Below are 18,792 nucleotides of genomic sequence, written 5' to 3' on the forward strand. Positions count from 1 at the left end.
CACTGACTGAAGGTTAGAGTTGTAGGAAATACCAATTCCATGGAGACCTCGTGACAGGAAAGAGTCCCAGGAAAGGAACTCAAAGTGGGAGGAATCAGGCAGAGGCCTAATATTCATGTGGATAGACCATCCAATAATCTGGCCTCTCACTGTCATCCTAGAGCCCTTTACCTCCATTCCAGTTACGGCCATATTCTAGAACTCATCACCAGGAATATTTTTTCGTTCTGAAAAAATACAGTCGGACATTCCTCCCTTTTTTTTTTTTTTTTTTGCGGTACACGGGCCTCTCACTGTTGTGGCCTCTCCCGTTGCAGAGCACAGGCTCCGGACGCGCAGGCTCAGCGGCCATGGCTCACGGGCCCAGCCGCTCTGCAGCATGTGGGATCTTCCCGGACCGGGGCACGAACCCGTGTCCCCTGCATCGGCAGGCGGACTCTCAACCACTGTGCCACCAGGGAAGCCCAGGACATTCCTCCCTTTATTCTTTCAGTTTATGCCCTGGATATGTCAATTCCTCAACCTGTTCAGGAAGTACAAGCCACTTGTAGTTCATCTGACAACATTCTGTCTTCATTTCCTCCTTTTCCAAGGAAAACTTCATGGTCCATCACTTAACGCCACACGTAAATAGCTGTACTCTAAAGAGCCTTCCCCATTCTCCTGTCATGTCCTGCTGGCAAAATCTAACTCTACCTTTTCTACACCTGCCTTCTAATAAAGGACTGATTCGTCTTCGATAAAATCATACGGTTAAGTATGTCGGTACCACCACAAATTTATGTTCTACAACTAATGGTCAGCTTCAACATTGCCTAAAAATAATCCATTCATTCTTCCCATGTTTACTACGTACTTGGCACTTAGGACACACCAATGAAGGAAACAGTTCCCTGTCTTGGTGGCGCTCACATGATTGTTTTCTTAGTTCTCTTGCCCAAGTGCTCAAAACTATTTCACTTTCCTACAACTTCGCCACACTCCTCACTCGTTGAGCATATGTGCTGGACCACCACAGGGGAATGAGAAGTCATGAAATGGGAACTTTTCATCATTAAAAACTTCAAAATAACAACAACAAAACCAAATCATGAACCCTCATCCTTTCTTTCCTCTTTCCTTCCTATTATACTGAAAGGTTTCCCTCACATGCTTTCCTTGATCCTCCCACGCTGGGATCTGTCCTTGTTTTCCAATTCACAACACTTTCACATGCTGTGGAACACTTTTGGCTTAATTATCTACCTTCTCAGAGGACAGAGACCACGTTTACCTCATCAAAGCGGCGGGCGTACCTAGTAGAGCTCAGAAACCTCTGCAGAAAATGGAAAAGGGAGGGATTTCTACACGGAGGCCCGGCCCAGTGTGCTCTGGCGGTGGGGTCACGCTCAGGGGCGGGGCCCCGTTCAGAGGCGGGGCCCCGTTCAGAGGCAGGGCCTGCGGGGCTGCAGCGTTTGGCTTCGTAATGGCGACTGTTCCCGGCTGTTTGGCAAGACGTCTTACCTCAGGCTTCTGGGTCCTGTTTCCATCGCTTCTGGAAGACAAAAGTTGAGATTTAAACTCAAAGACAGGATCTGACCAAGGTTTCTGGACGCCTGCGTGACCTTCCCCCTTGCCCTGTCTGAGGAATCATCCGCCATTTCCATCCCAGCCGTTGGGCTTCGAGGCTTCTCAGTCCCTGACCACCCCCCCCCCCGGCCGCTGTCTCAGAAGCCCTGGAGGTGGCGCTGCGTCTGCGCGACACCCGTCCCCTTCGCACGGTGGACACTCAAGGGAACTCCACGGGGGTGATCTTAGCAACAAATGCAGTAACAGCATTGACTTCTGCTAAGACTACGCCTTGCCCTGGCCTTGCACAGGTGACCTAAGTCTCAGATCGCGTGCTAATATGAGCTAATGGGGTTGGCCTTGAGAACCGGAATGGACAAGTGAAGAGCTTTGAACACTGTTAAGGGCCGTTGTTAAGGAATGGGCTGGGGGCCCTAATGCAGTTACCCTGTGAGCCTTGCCAGCCCCCAGAGAGGCCAGTGCCGTGGAAGTGCCTGCACAGGTCAGAAGGACGGCGAGACTTCAAGGTGCAAGTCCATACACTAAATTAAGAAGTCATCTCTGATTCTCTAAAGGACCAGTGAGTATAAGGAGGATGCTCACAATCCTCTGGTGGTGGTTTCAGGGGAGCCCAAAGTGCTTTCATTTCCCTTGGGACCCATCGGTGAGCAGTAGTGCGTGGGAACCCCAGGTGAAGGCCTATCAAGGCGTTAGAGTCAATGGACAGAGAGGGTAGAGGCAGAACCATTTTTCACGCTTTGCAAGATCCAGGACGGCGGGACATGAGGCTCTCCCGCAGAAAGGGTTAGGCTTTTTACAGGGCAGAATATCTCAGGTAAATGTCTTCAATTGCAGGTATTGATACATTCATGGATTATTGAGGGCCTACTGTGTGTCCAGGTTCTGTATTAATTAGGAACCGTAGCCGTGTTTATGTTAATAAAAGGGAAGAGAATCCTTTTTTTGTGACTGTTTTCCCTATTAGAAAATATTAGTGAATTTGAAAGATATGGAATAGGAGAAGGAAGAATCTCATAGATTCCCGCCTTCAAAATAATTACTGTTAACTTTTTGATGCATCTCTTCCCAGATTTTGCTGTGCCGAATTTTACATTGCTTAAATAATATGTACTTTAAAAGAAAAACACCCACTATCATAAACATTTTAATGTTATTATAAACTTTCAGAAGTGACATTTTTAATGATGACATCCTAAGTGCTACAGTATTGAATTCTACTTTTTATTGACATTTGGGTAGTTTATAATTTTTAAAAATTTTAATATTTTGCTCTCCATGTTTGGTCATAATTGTACTTGCTTATAGACTGTCCTATTACAAACAGCATAAAGCTTTTTCTAAATGTCTGATTAACCCAGGGCTGTGCCCTGGGCTGAATGCTTTTTTCTTTCTCCAGCCTCTTTCAATGAGTGGTTAGCTATTTCAGTGCTAGTGTCAAGCCAGTGAAAACAACTGCTCGCTAAACTGCTTGCTAAACATCCTCAATGTAAAATCTTCTAAACTTAACCCAGTGTCTTCCATTGGCCCCAGTCTTTGTTCCCTCCCTCTTATCTTCCCAATATCAATTAGTAGCATCTGGACACTCAAACAAGACACACAAGAGCCATTCTGTACTCCTCTCTCTTCATTTTCCCCGTTACTAGTCAGCTACTACGTGGATGAACTGATAAAATATGCTGGGCAGAGAAATCCTAGAGTTCTCACAGTGAACTACATCCCCTCCAAATGGATTGTAAGATCCATCAGGTCGTGAGTTGCATTTTTGCAATTAATTTAAAAATATCCCATTCCAAAACAAAAACAAATATTTCATTCCATGTCAAAATTTCAACTTATTTATTTACTTTCTTTTCTGCCTTAATTAAAAATTTTATTTATTTATTTTTATTAATATATATATTTTTAAGTATATTAGTTCTCGTTTTATTCATAGGAAAATTCTGGTTTGGAGAACCAATTTTATAGCCACTCTACTTTCCTATCTCATTTCCTTCAAACGACCCATCTTCTAAACACTCTTAGGTGCTCACTGTCCTCAAATATTTTGCACAGTGCCCAACACACAAGACAAAATTTCAAAAAAGGAGACAAATATGTTATCTTGGTTGATTTCAAAATTATCCCATTCCTTAACTTTTTTTTTTTTCAATTTTTGAGACTGAAAAGAGTTGGGAAACACCTTTATCTCTCCCTAGTCAAAGAATATTTTAATCCTACTCTCTGATCAAAACCAAAACTTTCTTTAACTCCTATCTAGAAATCAAACTCTGCACATCAGTCAAGGCTCTCTCAAAAGTCACCTCCTCCACGAAGCCTGCTCTGAATGATTCAACCACAAAAAATCCTTCCCATGCCACATTTTATCTGAAGCTCTATATACTGAGTTTTTTTGTGGATGTTTGATCTTCCCAGTTACCCTATCAGTCTCCACATCCCTTGCAGCACCCAGGGATCTGACCAGCAACAGATCCTGCATTAATGAATGAATGAGGCCAGAGCCTAGGGAAGGCGGACACAGTGCTGGGTGGAGTGGAGAAGTTGGAGCTTTGTACTGGATCTGAGGCAGGCTAAGGACTCTGCCTCACGGAGGGTAAAGAAGACAGTGGTGAGGAGGGAGCAGATGAGCCTTGCTGGGCACAGGGTCAGGAAGGAGACAAACTGGTATATCTGATTGCCAGACTGAAAAGGATCAATTCCCTTCTGAACACAGTGAGTAAGGAGGGATTCTAGAAGCACACCGGGTTGCATCTAAAATCTACATGCAAGGGCATACACTCCTCTTCAACCTGCTGGCTGCCTTTTGCCTTGATTTAATTTTCCCCTTTCTCCTTTCACATTGTTTCCAACAGGGAAGCAGCCAATATTTGCTATATAACATACACTAAGAAAGCTGAAGAGAGTCAAAAATCATCAACTGGAGAAAATGTCCTGTGGGGATTTCTTTCATTTTTTTTTTTTTAACCCAACACAGCCAAAAATTAATTAATTAATTAATAATAAAAAAGAGTACATTTGATGTATAGGTATGTTGCATTGAATCACTGAAAAGCAGTGAGGTACCCATCCCACCGCCTAAGGAATGGAACTTCACCAATACCTCCTACTCATTTTTTTTTTAATTAAAAAATTTTAATACAATTTTTATTTTATTTTTAAATTTTTTTGCGGTATGCAGGCCTCTCACTGTTGTGGCCTCTCCCGTTGTGGAGCACAGGCTCCGGAAGCGCAGGCCTAGCGGCCATGGCTCATGGGCCCAGCTGCTCCGCAGCATGTGGGGTCTTCCCGGACCGGGGCACAAACCCGTGTCCCCTGCATCGGCAGGCGGACTTTCAACCACTGCGCCACCAGGGAAGCCCCTTAATACAATTTTTAAAGGTTACTTTCCATTTATAGTTATTCCAAAATATTGGCTATGTTCCCCATGTTGTACAATACATCCTTGAGCCTGTCTTATACCCAATAGTTTGTACCTCCCACTTCCCAACCCCTATATTGCCCCTCCCCCCTGCTCCCCACTGGTAACCACTAGTTTGTTCTCCATATCTGTGAGTCTGTTTCTTTTTTGTATTCACTACTTTGTTGTATTTTTTATATTCCACATATAAGTAATATCATACAGTATTTGTCTTTCTCTGTCTGACTTATTTCACTTAGCGTAATGCCTTCCAAGACAATCCCTGCTGATTCAAATGGCAATATTTCATGGCTTTTTTAATGGCTGAGTAGTATTCCATTATATATATATGTATATACCACATTTTCTTTATCCATTCATCTGCTGATGGACACTTAGGTTGCTTCCATATCTTGGTAATTTTTTTTCCCCCACCCCACCACAGTGTTCCCCCCCTTGGTGTCCATACATTTGTTCTCTACATCTGTGTCTCAACTTCTGCCCTGCGAACTGGTTCATCTGTATTGGCAATTGTGAATAATGCTGCTATGAACATTGGGGTGCATGTATCTTTTCAAATTGGTGTTTTGGGGGTCTTTTTGCATATATATCCAGGAATGGAATTGCTGGGCCATATGGTAGTTCTATTTTTAGTTTTTTGAGAAAGCTCCATACTGTTTTCCATAATGGCTGCACTAATTTACATTCCCACCAACAGTGTAGGAGGGTTCCCTTTTCTTCACATCCTCCCCAACACTTGTTATTTGTGTTCTTTTTTGAAGATAGCTGTTCTGACAGGTATAAGATGATGTGTCATTGTTGTTTTGGTTTACATTTCTCTGATGATTAGTGACGTTGAGCATCTTTTCATGTGCCTGTTGGCCATTTGTATTTCCTCTTTGGAAAAATGTTCAGTTCTGCCTCTTTTTTAATTGGGTTGTTTATTCTTTTTCTTTTTGCGGTACGCGGGCCTCTCAGTGTTGTGGCTTCTCCCGCCGTGGAGCACAGGCCCTGTACGTGCAGGCCCAGTGGCCATGGCTCACGGGCCCAGCCGCTCCACGGCATGTGGGATCCTCCCGGACCGGGGCACGAACCCGCGTCTCCTGCATTGGCAGGTGGACTCTCAACCACTGCGCCACAAGGGAAGCCCGGGTGGTTTCTTTTGATGTTGAGTTGTATGAGCTGTTTATATGTATTGGATATTAATCCCCTTATTGGTCATATCATTTGTAAATAATTCTCCCATGCAGTAGGTTATCTTTTCATTTTGTTTATGGTTTCTTTTGCTGTGCAAAAGCTTTTGAGTTTAATTAGGTCCCATTTGTTTATTTTTGCTTTTATTTCGTTTACTTTAGGAGATGGATCCAAAAAATTCTTGCTATGATTTATGTGAAAGAGTGTTCTATCTTTTCCTCTAGGAGTTTTATCATATCCTGCCTTACATTTAGGTTTTTAATCCATTTTGAGTTTATTTTTGAATATGGTGTTATAGAATGTTCCAGTTTTATTCTATTACATGTAACTCTCCAGTTTTCCTAGCACAACTTACTAAAGAGACTGTCTTTTCTCCATTGTATATTCTTGCCTCCTTTGTTGTATATTAACTGGCCATAAACGCATGGGTTTATTTCTGGGGTCTCTCTCTTGTTTCCATTGCTCTATGTGTCTGTTTTTGTGACAGTTCCATACTGTTTTGATGACTGTAGCTTTGTAGTATTGTCTGAAGTCAGAGAGCGTGATTCCTCCAGTTGTGTTCTTCTTTCTCAAGATTCTTTTGGCTATTCGGGGTCTTTTGTGTTTTTATACAGATTTAAAAATTTTTTGTTCTAGTTCTGTGGAAAATGCCATTGTTGTTTTGATAGGGATTGCACTGAATTTATAGATTGCCTTGGGTAGTATGGTCATTTTAACAATATTGATTCTTCCAATCTAGGAACACAGTATGTTGTTCCATCTGTTTCTGTCATCTTCAGTTTCTTTCATCAGTATCTTATAGTTTTAGGAGTACAGGTCTTTTGCCTCCTTAGGTAGGTTTATTCCTACCTTTTATTCTTTTTGATGTGATGGTAAATGAGATTGTTTCCTTAATATCTCTTTCTGATACTTCGTTGTTATTGTGTAGAAATGCAACAGATTTCTGTATATTAATTTTGTATCCTGCAACTTTACTGAATTCATTGATGAGCTCTAGTACTTTTCTGGTGGCATCTTTAGGATTTTCTATGTATGGTATTATGTCATCTGCAGTGACAGATTTACTTCTTCTTTTCCAATTTGGATTCCTTTTATTTGTTTTTCTTCTCTGGTTGCTGTGGATAGGACTTCCAAAACTGTGTTGAATAAAAGTGGTGAGAGTGGACATCCTTGTCTTGTTCCTCATCCTAAAGGAAATGCTTTCAGCTTTTTACCATTGAGTATGATGTTAGCTGTGGGTTTGTCATATATGGCCTTTATTATGTTGAGATATGTCCCTCTATGCCCACTTCCTGGAGAGTTTTTATCATAAGTGGATGTTGAATTTTATCAAAAGCTTTTTCTGTATCTACTGAGATGATCATGTGGTTTTGTTCTTCAGTTTGTTAATGTGGTGTATCACATTGACTCATTTGTGGATATTTAAAAATGCTTACATCCCTGGAATAAATCCCACTTGATCATGGTGTGTGATCCTTTTAATGTATGGTTGGATTCAGATTGCTAGTATTTTGTTGAGGATTTTTGCATCTATGTTCTATTGGCCTGTAATTTTCTTTTGTGTGTGTGTGTGTGTGTGTGTGTGTGTGTGTGGTATCTTTGCCTGGTTTTGGTATCAGAGTGATGGTGGCCTCACAGAATGAGTTTGGGAGTATTCCTTCCACTGCAGTTTTTTGGAGTAGTTTCAGAAGAATAGGGGTTAACTCTTCTCGAAATGTTTGATAGAATTTGCCTGTGAAACCATCTGGTCCTGGACTTTTGTTTGTTGGGAGTTTTTAAATTACTGATTCAATTTCATTACTGATAATTACTCTGTTCGTATTTTCTGTTTCTTCTTGGTTCAGTCTTGGGAGATTGTACCTTTCTAAGAATTTGTCCATTTCTTCTAGGTTGTCCATTTTATTGGCATATAGTAGCTCTTAGTGGTCTGTTAATGATTCTTTGTATTTCCATGGTGTTGGTTGTAACTGCTTTTTCATTTCTGATTTTATTGATCTGGGCTCTCTCCCTTTTATTCTTGATGAGTCTGGCTAAAGGTTTATCAATTTTGTTTATCTTTTCAAAGAACCAGCTTTTAGTTTCATTGATCTTTTCTATTGTTTTCTTTTTCTCTATTCCATTTATTTCTGTGCTGATCTTTATGATTTCTTTCCTTCCACTAATTTTGGGTTTTGTTTCTTCTTCTTTCTCTAGTTGATTTAGGTGTAAGGTTAGGTTGTTTATTTGAGATTTTTCTTGTTTCCTGAAGTAAACTTTTATCACTATAAACTTACCTCTTAGAACTGCTTTTCTGTCTCCCATAGGTTTTGGATCATTGTGTTTTCATTTTCATTTATCTCTAGGTATTTTTTGATTTCCTCTTTGATTTCTTCAGTGATCCATTGGTTGTTAAGTAGCATATTGTTTAGCCTCCACATGTTTGTGTTTTTTGCAGTTTTTTCTTGTAGTTGATCTCTGATCTTATAGCATTGTGGTTGGAAAAGATGCTTCATATGATTTCAGTTTTCTTAAATTTACCAAGGCTTGTTTTGTGACCCAGCATGTGATCTCTCCTAGAGAATGTGCCATGTGCACTTGAAAAGAAAGTGTATTCTGCTTTCAGGATGGAATGCTCTATAAATATCAATTAAGTCCACTTGGTCTAATGTGTCATTTAAGGCCAGTGTTTCCTTATTGATTTGCCATCTGGATGATCTCTCCATTGATGTAAGTGGGGTATTAAAGTCCCCCACTGTTATTGTGTTACTGTCAATTTCTCCTTTTATGTCTGTTAACATTTGCCTTATATATTGAGGTGCTCCTATGTTGGTTGCAAATATATTTACAATTGTTATATCTTCTTCTTGGATTGATCCCTTGATCATTTTGTAACGTCCTGTTTTGTCTCTTATGACAGTCTTTATTTTAAAGTCTGTTTTGTCTCATATGAGAATTGCTCCTCCAGCTTTCTTTTGATTTCCATTTGCATGGAATACCTTTTTCCATCCCCTCACTTTCAGTCTGTATGCATCTCTAGATCTGAAGTGGGTCTGTTGTAGACAGCAGATATATGGGTCTTGTTTTTGTTTCCATTCAGCCAGTCTATGTATTTTGGTTGGAGCATTTAATCCATTTACATTTAAGGTAATTGTTGATATGTATGTTCTTATTGCCATTTTGTTAATTGTTTTGGATTTGTTTTTGTAGGTCTTTTTTCCCCCCTTTTCTTCTTTTGTTCTCTTCTCTTGTGACTTGAGGACTATCTTTAGTGTTTTTTTTATTCCTTTTTCTTTTTTGTGTGTATATCTATTATAGACTTTCGGTTTGTGGTTGCTTTGATGTTTTTGTATAGTGGTCTGTTTATATACATGATTGTTCTAACTTACTGATCTGTTCGTTTCAAACCTTACATTTGTACTCTCTTCATTTTAAGTACCCTGCATTTGTACTCTCCTTCCCTCACGATTACTGTTTTTGATATCTTATTTTACATCTAATTGTTTTGTGTATCTCTTAACTGCTTATTACAAGGTGATTTTAGTATCAATACTTTCATCTTTTCACCTCCCTACTAGCTTTGTGCATGGATGATTTCCTACCTTTACTGTATGTTTGTTTTTAGTGGTTAGCTTTTCCATTCTGTAATTTTCTTGTTTGTTTTCTTGTTTCTTGTGGCCTTTTCTTTCTCACCTAGAGAGTTCCTTTCATATTTGTTGTAAAGCTGGTGGTGTTGAATTCTTTTAGCTTTTGCTTGTCTATAAAGCTTTTAATTTCTCCTCAAATCTCAATTGAGAGCCTTGCTGGGTAGAGTATTCTTGGTTGTAGGGTTTTCCTTTTCATCACTTTATTTTTTTTAACTTTTTATTTTATATTGGAGTATAGTTGATTAATAATAGTGTTAATTTCAGGTGTACAGCAAAGTGATTCAGTTATACATATACATGTACCCATTCTTTTTCAAATTCTTACTCAGCCATTAAAAAGAATGAAATACTGCCATTTGCAGCAACATGGATGGACCTAGAGATTGTCATACTGAGTGACGTAAGTCAGACAGAGAAAGAGAAATATCGTATGATATCGCTTATATGTGGAATCTAAAAAAAAAGATACAAATGAACTTTTTTACAAAACAGAAACAGACTCACAGACTTCGATAACGAACTTATGGTTACCAGGAGGGAAGGGTGGTGGGAAGGGATAGATAGGGAGTTTGGGATTGACATGTACACACTGCTGTATTTAAAATGGATAACCAACAAGGACCTACTGTATAGAATAGGGAACTCTGCTCAATATTATGTAACAATCTAGATAGGAAAAGAATCTGAAATATATTGTGATACTCCCTTCTGGCTTGCTGAGTTTCTGCTGAACAAGTTCCCTTGTATGTTACTTGTTTTTTTTTTTTACCTTGCTGCTTTTACTATTCTCTCTTTATCTTTACTTTTTGTCCTTTTGATGACAATATCTTGGTGTGTTCCTCTTTGGGTTAATCCTGTATGGGACTCTTTGTGCTTCCTGGACTTGGGTGACTATTTCCTTTCCCAGGTTAGGGAAGTTTTCAGCTGTTATCTGTTCAAATATTTTCTCAGGTTCTTTCTCTCTCTCTTCTCCTTCTGGGACCCGCATAATGCAAATATTAGCACACCTGATGTTGTCCCAGAGGTCTCTTATGTGTCCTCTTTTCATTCTTTTTTTTTTTCTTTTTTTTGTTCAATGGCAATGATTTCCACTACTCAGTCTTACAGGTCACTGATTTGTTCTTCTGAATCATTTAGTCTACTATTGATTCCTTCCAGTGTATTTTAAATTTTAGTTATTGTATTCTTCATCTCTGTTTGGTCATTCTATATATTTTTTAACTCTTTGTTAAAAACTTGTAACTTCTTGTTCTGTGCATCCGTTCTCCTCCAAGTCTTTGATCATCTTTATCATCACAACTCTGAACTCTTTCTCAGGTAGATTTCCTATCTCCACTTCACTTAGTTCTTCTTCTGGGGTTTTATCTTGTTCCTTCGTCTGGAACATATTCCTCTGCTGCCTAATTTTGTCTAAGTTGCTATTTATATTTTTATGTCCTAATTTTGTCTAAGTTGCTATTTATATTTTTATGTATGTGGTAAGTTAGTTACGTTTCTTCACCTTGGAGAAGTGGCCCTCTGTAGTAGGTGTCCTATGCGTCCCAGCAGTGCACTCCCCTCTCGTCACCCAAGCTATATGCTTTAGAGGTATACCCTAAGAGGGCTACATGGGTCCTTCTGTTGTGGTGGACTAACTATGTGGGTGGTCTGGTAGGCCCCAGGTCTAGTTGGTTCCCAGGCTGCCTTGTGCAGATGCTGCTGGCTGCTGTTTAGTGGGGTCTGGTCATGACGTGGCTGGCTGTGGAATCTTGATGCTAGTGCCGGCTCAGTGGTGGGTGGAATCAGGGTCCTGAAGGCTCTGGGGCTGTTGCCTACCCACTGGCAGATGAAGCCAGATCCTGGGGTTAGTGCTGGTCCACTGGCAGGCAGAACTGGTTTCCTGGAGTCTGCCTGCAGGCCCCAGGGAAATCAGAGCTTACTTTATCAATAGATCGTTGGGTGTGGAGGGGTGTCAGTTCCTGACACATTTGGGTATGGGGTCTGGGTGTCCCTGCTAGTGGGCCAGGCCAGGGCCCAGCTGGTACCAGGTACGGTATATGGCCTGATTTGTGGGATCATAGTGTTCATGGTTCTGGTGGATGAGGCTGGTCTAGTAGCTTGGTCTGGCTTCCTGGTAGGAGGGGCTGGTGCCTGTCCACTGGTGGGGGGATCTGGGTATTGGCCCTCTGGTGCGCTGGGCCATGTCTAGGGACAAGCCCAGAGGTGGCTGTGAGGTCTTTAGTTAGCCTATCTACTGATGGATGGGGCTGTGTCCCATTTTGTTGTTTGTCTGAGGTGTCCCAGCAGTGTTGCCCGCAGGCTGTTTGGTTGGTCCAGGTCTTGGAACTAATGAGCCAAGATGTCAGCCGTCAGCAATGTTCCCTAATATATCTGCCACCAGTGTCTATGTCCCCAGTGTGAGCTGCAGCTCCCCCCACCCCCCAAACAGGAGACTCTCCCAGACTAGCAGGTAGGTCTGGCCCAAGCTCCTATCAAATTAATTCTTTTGCCCTGAGTCCCAGTGTATGTGTGATTTTTATGTGCCCTTGAAGAGTGAGGTCTCTATTTTTCCCTGTCCTGTGGGGCGCCTGCAATTAAGCCCTGCTGGACTTCAAAGCCAAATGCTCTGGGAGTTCATCTTCCCAGCACCAGACCCCCTGGCTGGGGAGCCTAACGTGGGGCTCAGAACTCTCGCTCCTGTGGGAGAATCTCTGCAATATAATTATTCTCCAGTTTGTGGGTCACCCACCCAGGGAGGGGTATGGGATTTGATTATATCACGAGTCCACCCCTCCTACTGGTCTTGCTGTGGTTCCTACTTTATGTCTCTAGCTGTAGAAGATCTTTTCTGGTAGGCTCCAATCTTTTTTTGTCTATGGTTATTCTGCAGATAGTTATGATTTTGGTGTGCTTGTGAGAGGATGTGAGCTCAGGGTCTTTTTACTCTGCCGTCTTGGCTGCTGTCCTGCAAAATTTTGTGGGCTCACCTTTATGATCAGAAAGGCACTAGGTTGATTTCCCCCCATGATAACATGAAGTTGGAATATCATTCTCAAATATTAGATGAATTGGATGGAAAAGTATGGTTGACGGAGAAACACTAGCGTTCTCATTGTCTGCTATACTCCCAAAATAGACTGTAAACTCATGGTCAGGAGTATTTTTAAAAATTATTTTTACTTATGTAAGTAATGCATTATTAAATTGTCTGAGTTAAAAAATTAAAACAGTCTCCATAAGTCTAAAGACTCCCAGTGATCAGCCTTTCCTACGAGGTAAACACTCAATTACTATTATCAGTTTGATATGCTATACATTGACCTAGAATATGTATAGTTATAAAAATGTATCATATTGTATATGTTGCTCTACAGCATGGTTCTTTTATTCACCAGGTGTCTTGTCAGTTTACCTGTAATAGCTTTTATAGATGTACCTCACTCCTTTTAACTGCTGCATAATAGTTCTTTAAATGGGTAATCATCTTTTTTTTTGGATTGCTGCACATTTGTTTCCTATTTTTCATTATTATAAACAGTGCTGCCATGAACCACTTTCTATATGCCTCACTGTGCATATTTGCAAGTGCTTCTCTAGAGTGTATACCTAGAAATGGAATTTCTGGGTCAGGCTGTTCTTTTTTTTTTTTTTTTTTTGCGGTACGCGGGCCTCTCACTGCTGTGGCCTCTCCCGTTGCGGAGCACAGACTCTGGCCGCGCAGGCTCAGTGGCCATGGCTCACGGGCCTAGCCGCTCCACGGCATGTGGGATCCTCCCGGACTGGGGCACGAACCCATGTCCCCTGCATCGGCAGGCGGACTCTCAACCACTGCGCCACCAGGGAAGCCCGGAACAGTTCTTTATTGATGCTTGACTTTTATAAATGTTAAATAGTACAAGCCAGTTATTTTGTAGTATGTCTTCAATTTGGGTTTGTCTGATGTTTCCTCATGTTAGTTTTAGGTTATATGTCTTTGGTAGGAATAGCACACAAGCGAGGCTGGTTTCTTATTTTATCCTATCAGGTGATGCATGATTTTCATTAATCCCGTTACCAATGATGTTCAATTTAATCACTTGGTTAAGGTGTTGTCTGTCTGCCAGACTTTTATACTATAAAGCTTTCCTTTTTTTTTTGAGTAGAGGTACTTTGAGACTCTGTATATATCTTTCTATTCATCACACTTTTCATTCATTCATTCATTTATATTCACATGGGCTCATGGTTTTCTATTTTATTTGGTTAATTATAGTCTGTAATCAATATTTATTTATTTATTTTTCTTTTTTCTTTGGCCACGCTGAGTGACTTGTGGGATTTTAGCTCCCCGAGCAGGGATCAAACCTGGGCTCCCTGCAGTGGAAGCACAGAGTCCTAACCACTGGACCATCAGGGAATTCCCATGTAATCAATATTTATTTTGATGTTTATGTTGTCTCAGGTTTGGACAGTGGGAGCCCCTTCAAACTGGCTTCTGGATCCTTTTGACATATCTCTATCATTCTTTGAACATTTCCTTACTTTATCATACAACATGTGTCAGGAGCATCTTGTATTTTCTGGCAACCAATCCTAGAATCAGCCATTTCTCCAAAATGCCCTGGTTTAATTTGCTGGAGTATGGTATTTAGAAGCCATTAGTAGGTTCTAACTGTGGTAAGTATGTTCGTTGCTATCGGGGTGTTACTGTTCCATGTCTTCTCAGTGGACACACACATATATATGTGTGTGTGTGTGTGTGTGTGTGTGTGTGTGTATATATATATATAATATATATATACATATATATGTGTGTGTGTGTTTATATAACACGTAATACATATTATAATGTACATATAATATGCATCTATATATTTTTTGTGTCTGTATATATTGAAAGCTGTGAGTTCACACTAATACCTCCAATTCCAGTTAAATATCCAACACTGTAGTATTCATTGTAGTTTTCTTCCTCTCCATATCTGTAACTTCCTTCTCCAGTAGTGAGAAATCTGTCTCCCATTCTTCTTAAAAGAGGAAACACTTGTGATGTTTGGTAGACCAATATTAATTCTTCCTCTCTCAACTTGGGGTCTACATGGGACAGTATTTATGCAACGTGAAAACATGCATAATAGAGTTTTGTTTGATAGTTTAATCTGCATTTGATAATTTAATCTTTGAAAATATTAAATAGAGTAGAATCTCTCATTTTACATTTGTAGGTATTTATACTATGTTATCACTGCCAAGAGAAGCAAAATCTTAGTTTGATATCTCAGGAGATGATCATACTGTCATACTGCAAATGGGAAATGAATTATATGATATGTAATTGTCTTTATAAAAAAACTTCCTGACTTTATATTTTTAGTGGAAATAAAAACAACTGATTCCAAGTTGCAGCTATGAGGCAATCTCTGAGTTTATTTAAAGCATTTATTTAAAAATGTTTCTTTTTAGTTGGAAAACCTTTTGATAATTTTCTAACCTGCCAGCTACCATTTTATTTTTTAAAATTTATGGTTATCATTAGAATCAGGTATAAAATGTTATAATTCTTCACATTTACATGTTTTAAAATTAAGGAATCTTTAAGGGTGATATTTGATTCATTAATGGTAATGTATTTCTTCTAATAATTATCAGTATCTTAAATGTGGTATCAGCTATTCTCTTTGGCCTGGGATCACTTTTCCACCCACACAGTTCCCTTTTCATGTCTTTAAGTACTGCTGACTAGGCTGGGCTTCTCTAATCTCCAGTTTTGGAGATTGATTTTAGCTGTTAAATAGGAAGCTTAAACTCAACATGAACAAAACAGAACCCTTGTTTTTGTTTTTGTTTTCCTTTCAGTTTTATTGAGATATAAATGACATACAGCACTAAGTTTAAAGTGTACAGCATAATGATTTGACTTACATACATCATGAAATCATTACCACAATAAGTTTAGTGAACATCCATCATCACATATAGATTCAAAATAAAAAGTATTTTTTCCTTGTGATGAGAACTCTTAGGGTTTACTTTCCTAACAATTTTCATACATACAGCAGTCTTAATTATATTAATCATGTTGTATATTACATCCCTAGTATTTACTTATTTTATAACTAGAAGTTTGTATCTTTTGACCACTTTTATTCAATTCTGCCTCCTTCCACCTCCACCTTGGGTAACCACAAAATCTGATCTCCTTTTCTGAGTTTGTTTGTTTTTGAAGTATAATTGACCTGCAACAGTATGTTAGTTTCACATAGTGAAACATCGTGTTTCAGTATTTCTGTGTGTTACAAAATGATCACCACTATACTAGTTACTGTCACCAAACAAAGATATTACATTATTATTGACTATATTCTCTACACTGTACACATCCCCATGACTCATTTATTTTTGTAATTGGAATTTTGTACCTCTTAATCTCCCTCACCTATTTTGCTCATCCCCCACCCTCCTTCCCTCTGACAATCTATTCTCTGTATCTATGGCTCTGTTTCTGTTTTGTTATGTTTGTTCATTTGTTGGTTTTTTAGAATCCACACATAATAAAATCATACATTATGTCTTTTTGTCTTTCTCTGTGACTTATTTCACTTTGCACAATACACTCTGGGTCCATCCATGTTGTTGCAAATGGCAGAATTTCATTCTTTTTTTATGTCTGAGTAATATTCCATTGTGTGTGTGTATATATATATATATATATATATATATATATATATATATATACACCACATCTTCAGTCATTCATCTGTTGATGGGCACTTGGGTTGCTTCGGTATCTTGCCTGTTACAAATAGTGCTGCTGTGAACATTGGTGTGTATGTATCCTTTCAAATTAGTGCTTTCATTTTTTCCAGATATATACCCAGGAGTGAGATTTCTGGATCATGTGGTAGTTCTGTTTCTAGTTTTTTGAGGAACCTCCATACTGTTTTCTATAGTGGCCTCACCAATTTACATTCCCACCAACAGTGCATGAAGTTTCCTTTTTCTTTCTTTTTTTCACATCCTTGCAAACACTTGTCATTTGTTGTCTTTTTTTTTTCAAAAATTTCAATGTTTATTTACACATTGCATATGAAAAAGTTTGAAAAAAAAAGTTTCAACAGGAAGTTAGCAAATTCTCATAGATCTGCCTGTTTCTAGCACTTGGGGGAGATGGGAGTCTTGTAGTTCTTAGAGACTGGAATCCTGATGGCAGAACTTCAAACGTTCTCATCACTTGCCAAGGAAGTGCCATACTTGATCTTCTTCATTACTTCCTTTATTCAGTGAAAATGACACCGATTCAACTAATGATCTAGCTTCCTCTTGAGAGCAGTGGAAAGGGCTATCACATACCTGCACGTTTGTCCAATTTATAGCCCCTCCATCACACTTCTCCATAAGCAATGCTTTGCAATATTCATGAGTAGATTTAATAACTTTAAGAGCAAAAGCCTTGTTCTTGAATTCTCCATTAAAAGCAAACTGGTTGGGCTTCCCTGGTGGCGCAGTGGTTGAGAGTCCGCCTGCCGATGCAGGGGACACGGGTTCGTGCCCCGGTCCGGGAGGATCCCACATGCCGCGGAGCGGCTGGGCCCGTGAGCCATGGCCGCTGAGCCTGCGCGTCCGGAGCCTGTGCTCTGCAACGGGAGAGGCCACGACAGTGAGAGGCCCGCATACCACAAAAAAAAAAAAAAAAAGCAAACTGGTTTTCCAGTTTTCCCTCTGGTATCTTATAAAATCTAAACCAATTAAGCATAGCTTCTAAGTAACCAGGTTTGTACTTCTTAACATCTTCAATATCATGAAACTTTGAGGCTTCAGGATCATTCACATTGATAGCAATTAATTTCCAATCTGTTTCATCCTGATCAATAAGAGCCAGAATTCCAGGGGTCTTCACATGAACAACATCTCCACGAGAAAGAACCTTTGAGCGTATCTCACAAATAGCAATAGGATTATTATCTCCACAGCAGTCTGTGCTCTTATCTTTTCGATGGGGATCTTCCCAAGTCTGAGGGAGGGCACCATCATTCCATATATAACCCTTGTGAGGAAAGATATTTGCACATAGGGAAGCTTGCCATCCTTTACATCTTGTTTAATGGGATTCAATGACTCCTCTGTGGCAATCTCCATTTTAGCATTTGTCCACGGAGGTACTTCTACAACCATATTAAACAAATTCTCATATTCATCATTTCGTGCTCTCTTTGTAGGAATGCCATTTTCCTCTTCAGAGGAATATCATGAAAGGGGAAATGTAGTGACCAGCTACATTCTTGAAAAAGAGGTGGTAACCGGGAGAGTGGGGCTGGCCGTGCTCCTCCGTGCGGTACAGGGCCATGGCGCAGCACGGCCGGGGCCCTGAGCTCGCTCCCTGTGGCAGGTGGGCGGCGGTGGCGGCGGCGGAGGTGGCAGTGGGAGCGCCAACGCGCCAGGCCCAGCTGGTCTGTTTGATAATAACTATTCTTACACGTGTGAGGTGATATCTCATTGTGGTTTTGATTTGTATTTCCCTGATGATTAGTGATGTTAAGCATCTTTTCATGTGCCTGTTGGCCATTTTCTTTGGAAAAATATCAGTTCAGTTCCTCTGCCCATTTTTTAATTGGATTGTTTGTTTTTTTGATATTAAGTTATATGAGTTCTTTGTATACTTTGATATTAACTCCTTATTGGATATATTGTTTGCAGATTTCTTCTCCCATTCAACCGGTGGCCTTTTTGTTTTGTTGGTAGTTTTCTTTGCTGTACTTTTTAGTTTGATGTAGTCCCATTTGTTTATTTGCTTTTGTTTCCTTTGCTTGTTTGTTTTTTAAGTCGAACCTTACCTTCTCACATTTTCCCCTATTTCTGTAAGTAGCAACATCCTTCTTTGAGTTTCTGAGGTCAAAAATTTTGCAGTTAGCTTTGACTTTTTTCTCACTCTCATACCCATAATTGGTCCATCATTAAATCTTTTATAGTATATTTAGAATCTGTCTAATGCTCTCTACCTGCTTCCTACTCAGGCATAGTGATTCAAGCTACTGTCATCTCTTGCCTAAATTCTTC

At 39.9% G+C, this 18,792-nt stretch overlaps 1 protein-coding gene and 1 pseudogene across 1 annotated transcript in view; both read right to left on the minus strand.

Annotated features, from left to right (window-relative positions):
* TLE1 (TLE family member 1, transcriptional corepressor) overlaps positions 1 to 18,792 on the minus strand; it is a 511,226-nt gene that overhangs the window by 326,355 nt on the left and 166,079 nt on the right. The gene's annotated exons all lie outside the window — the stretch shown is intronic.
* Positions 16,873 to 18,124, minus strand: LOC101288847 (inorganic pyrophosphatase 2, mitochondrial-like; annotated as a pseudogene).

This window comes from Orcinus orca, chromosome 6, assembly GCF_937001465.1.
Source record: "Orcinus orca chromosome 6, mOrcOrc1.1, whole genome shotgun sequence".
NCBI classification, from domain to species: Eukaryota; Metazoa; Chordata; class Mammalia; order Artiodactyla; family Delphinidae; genus Orcinus; species Orcinus orca.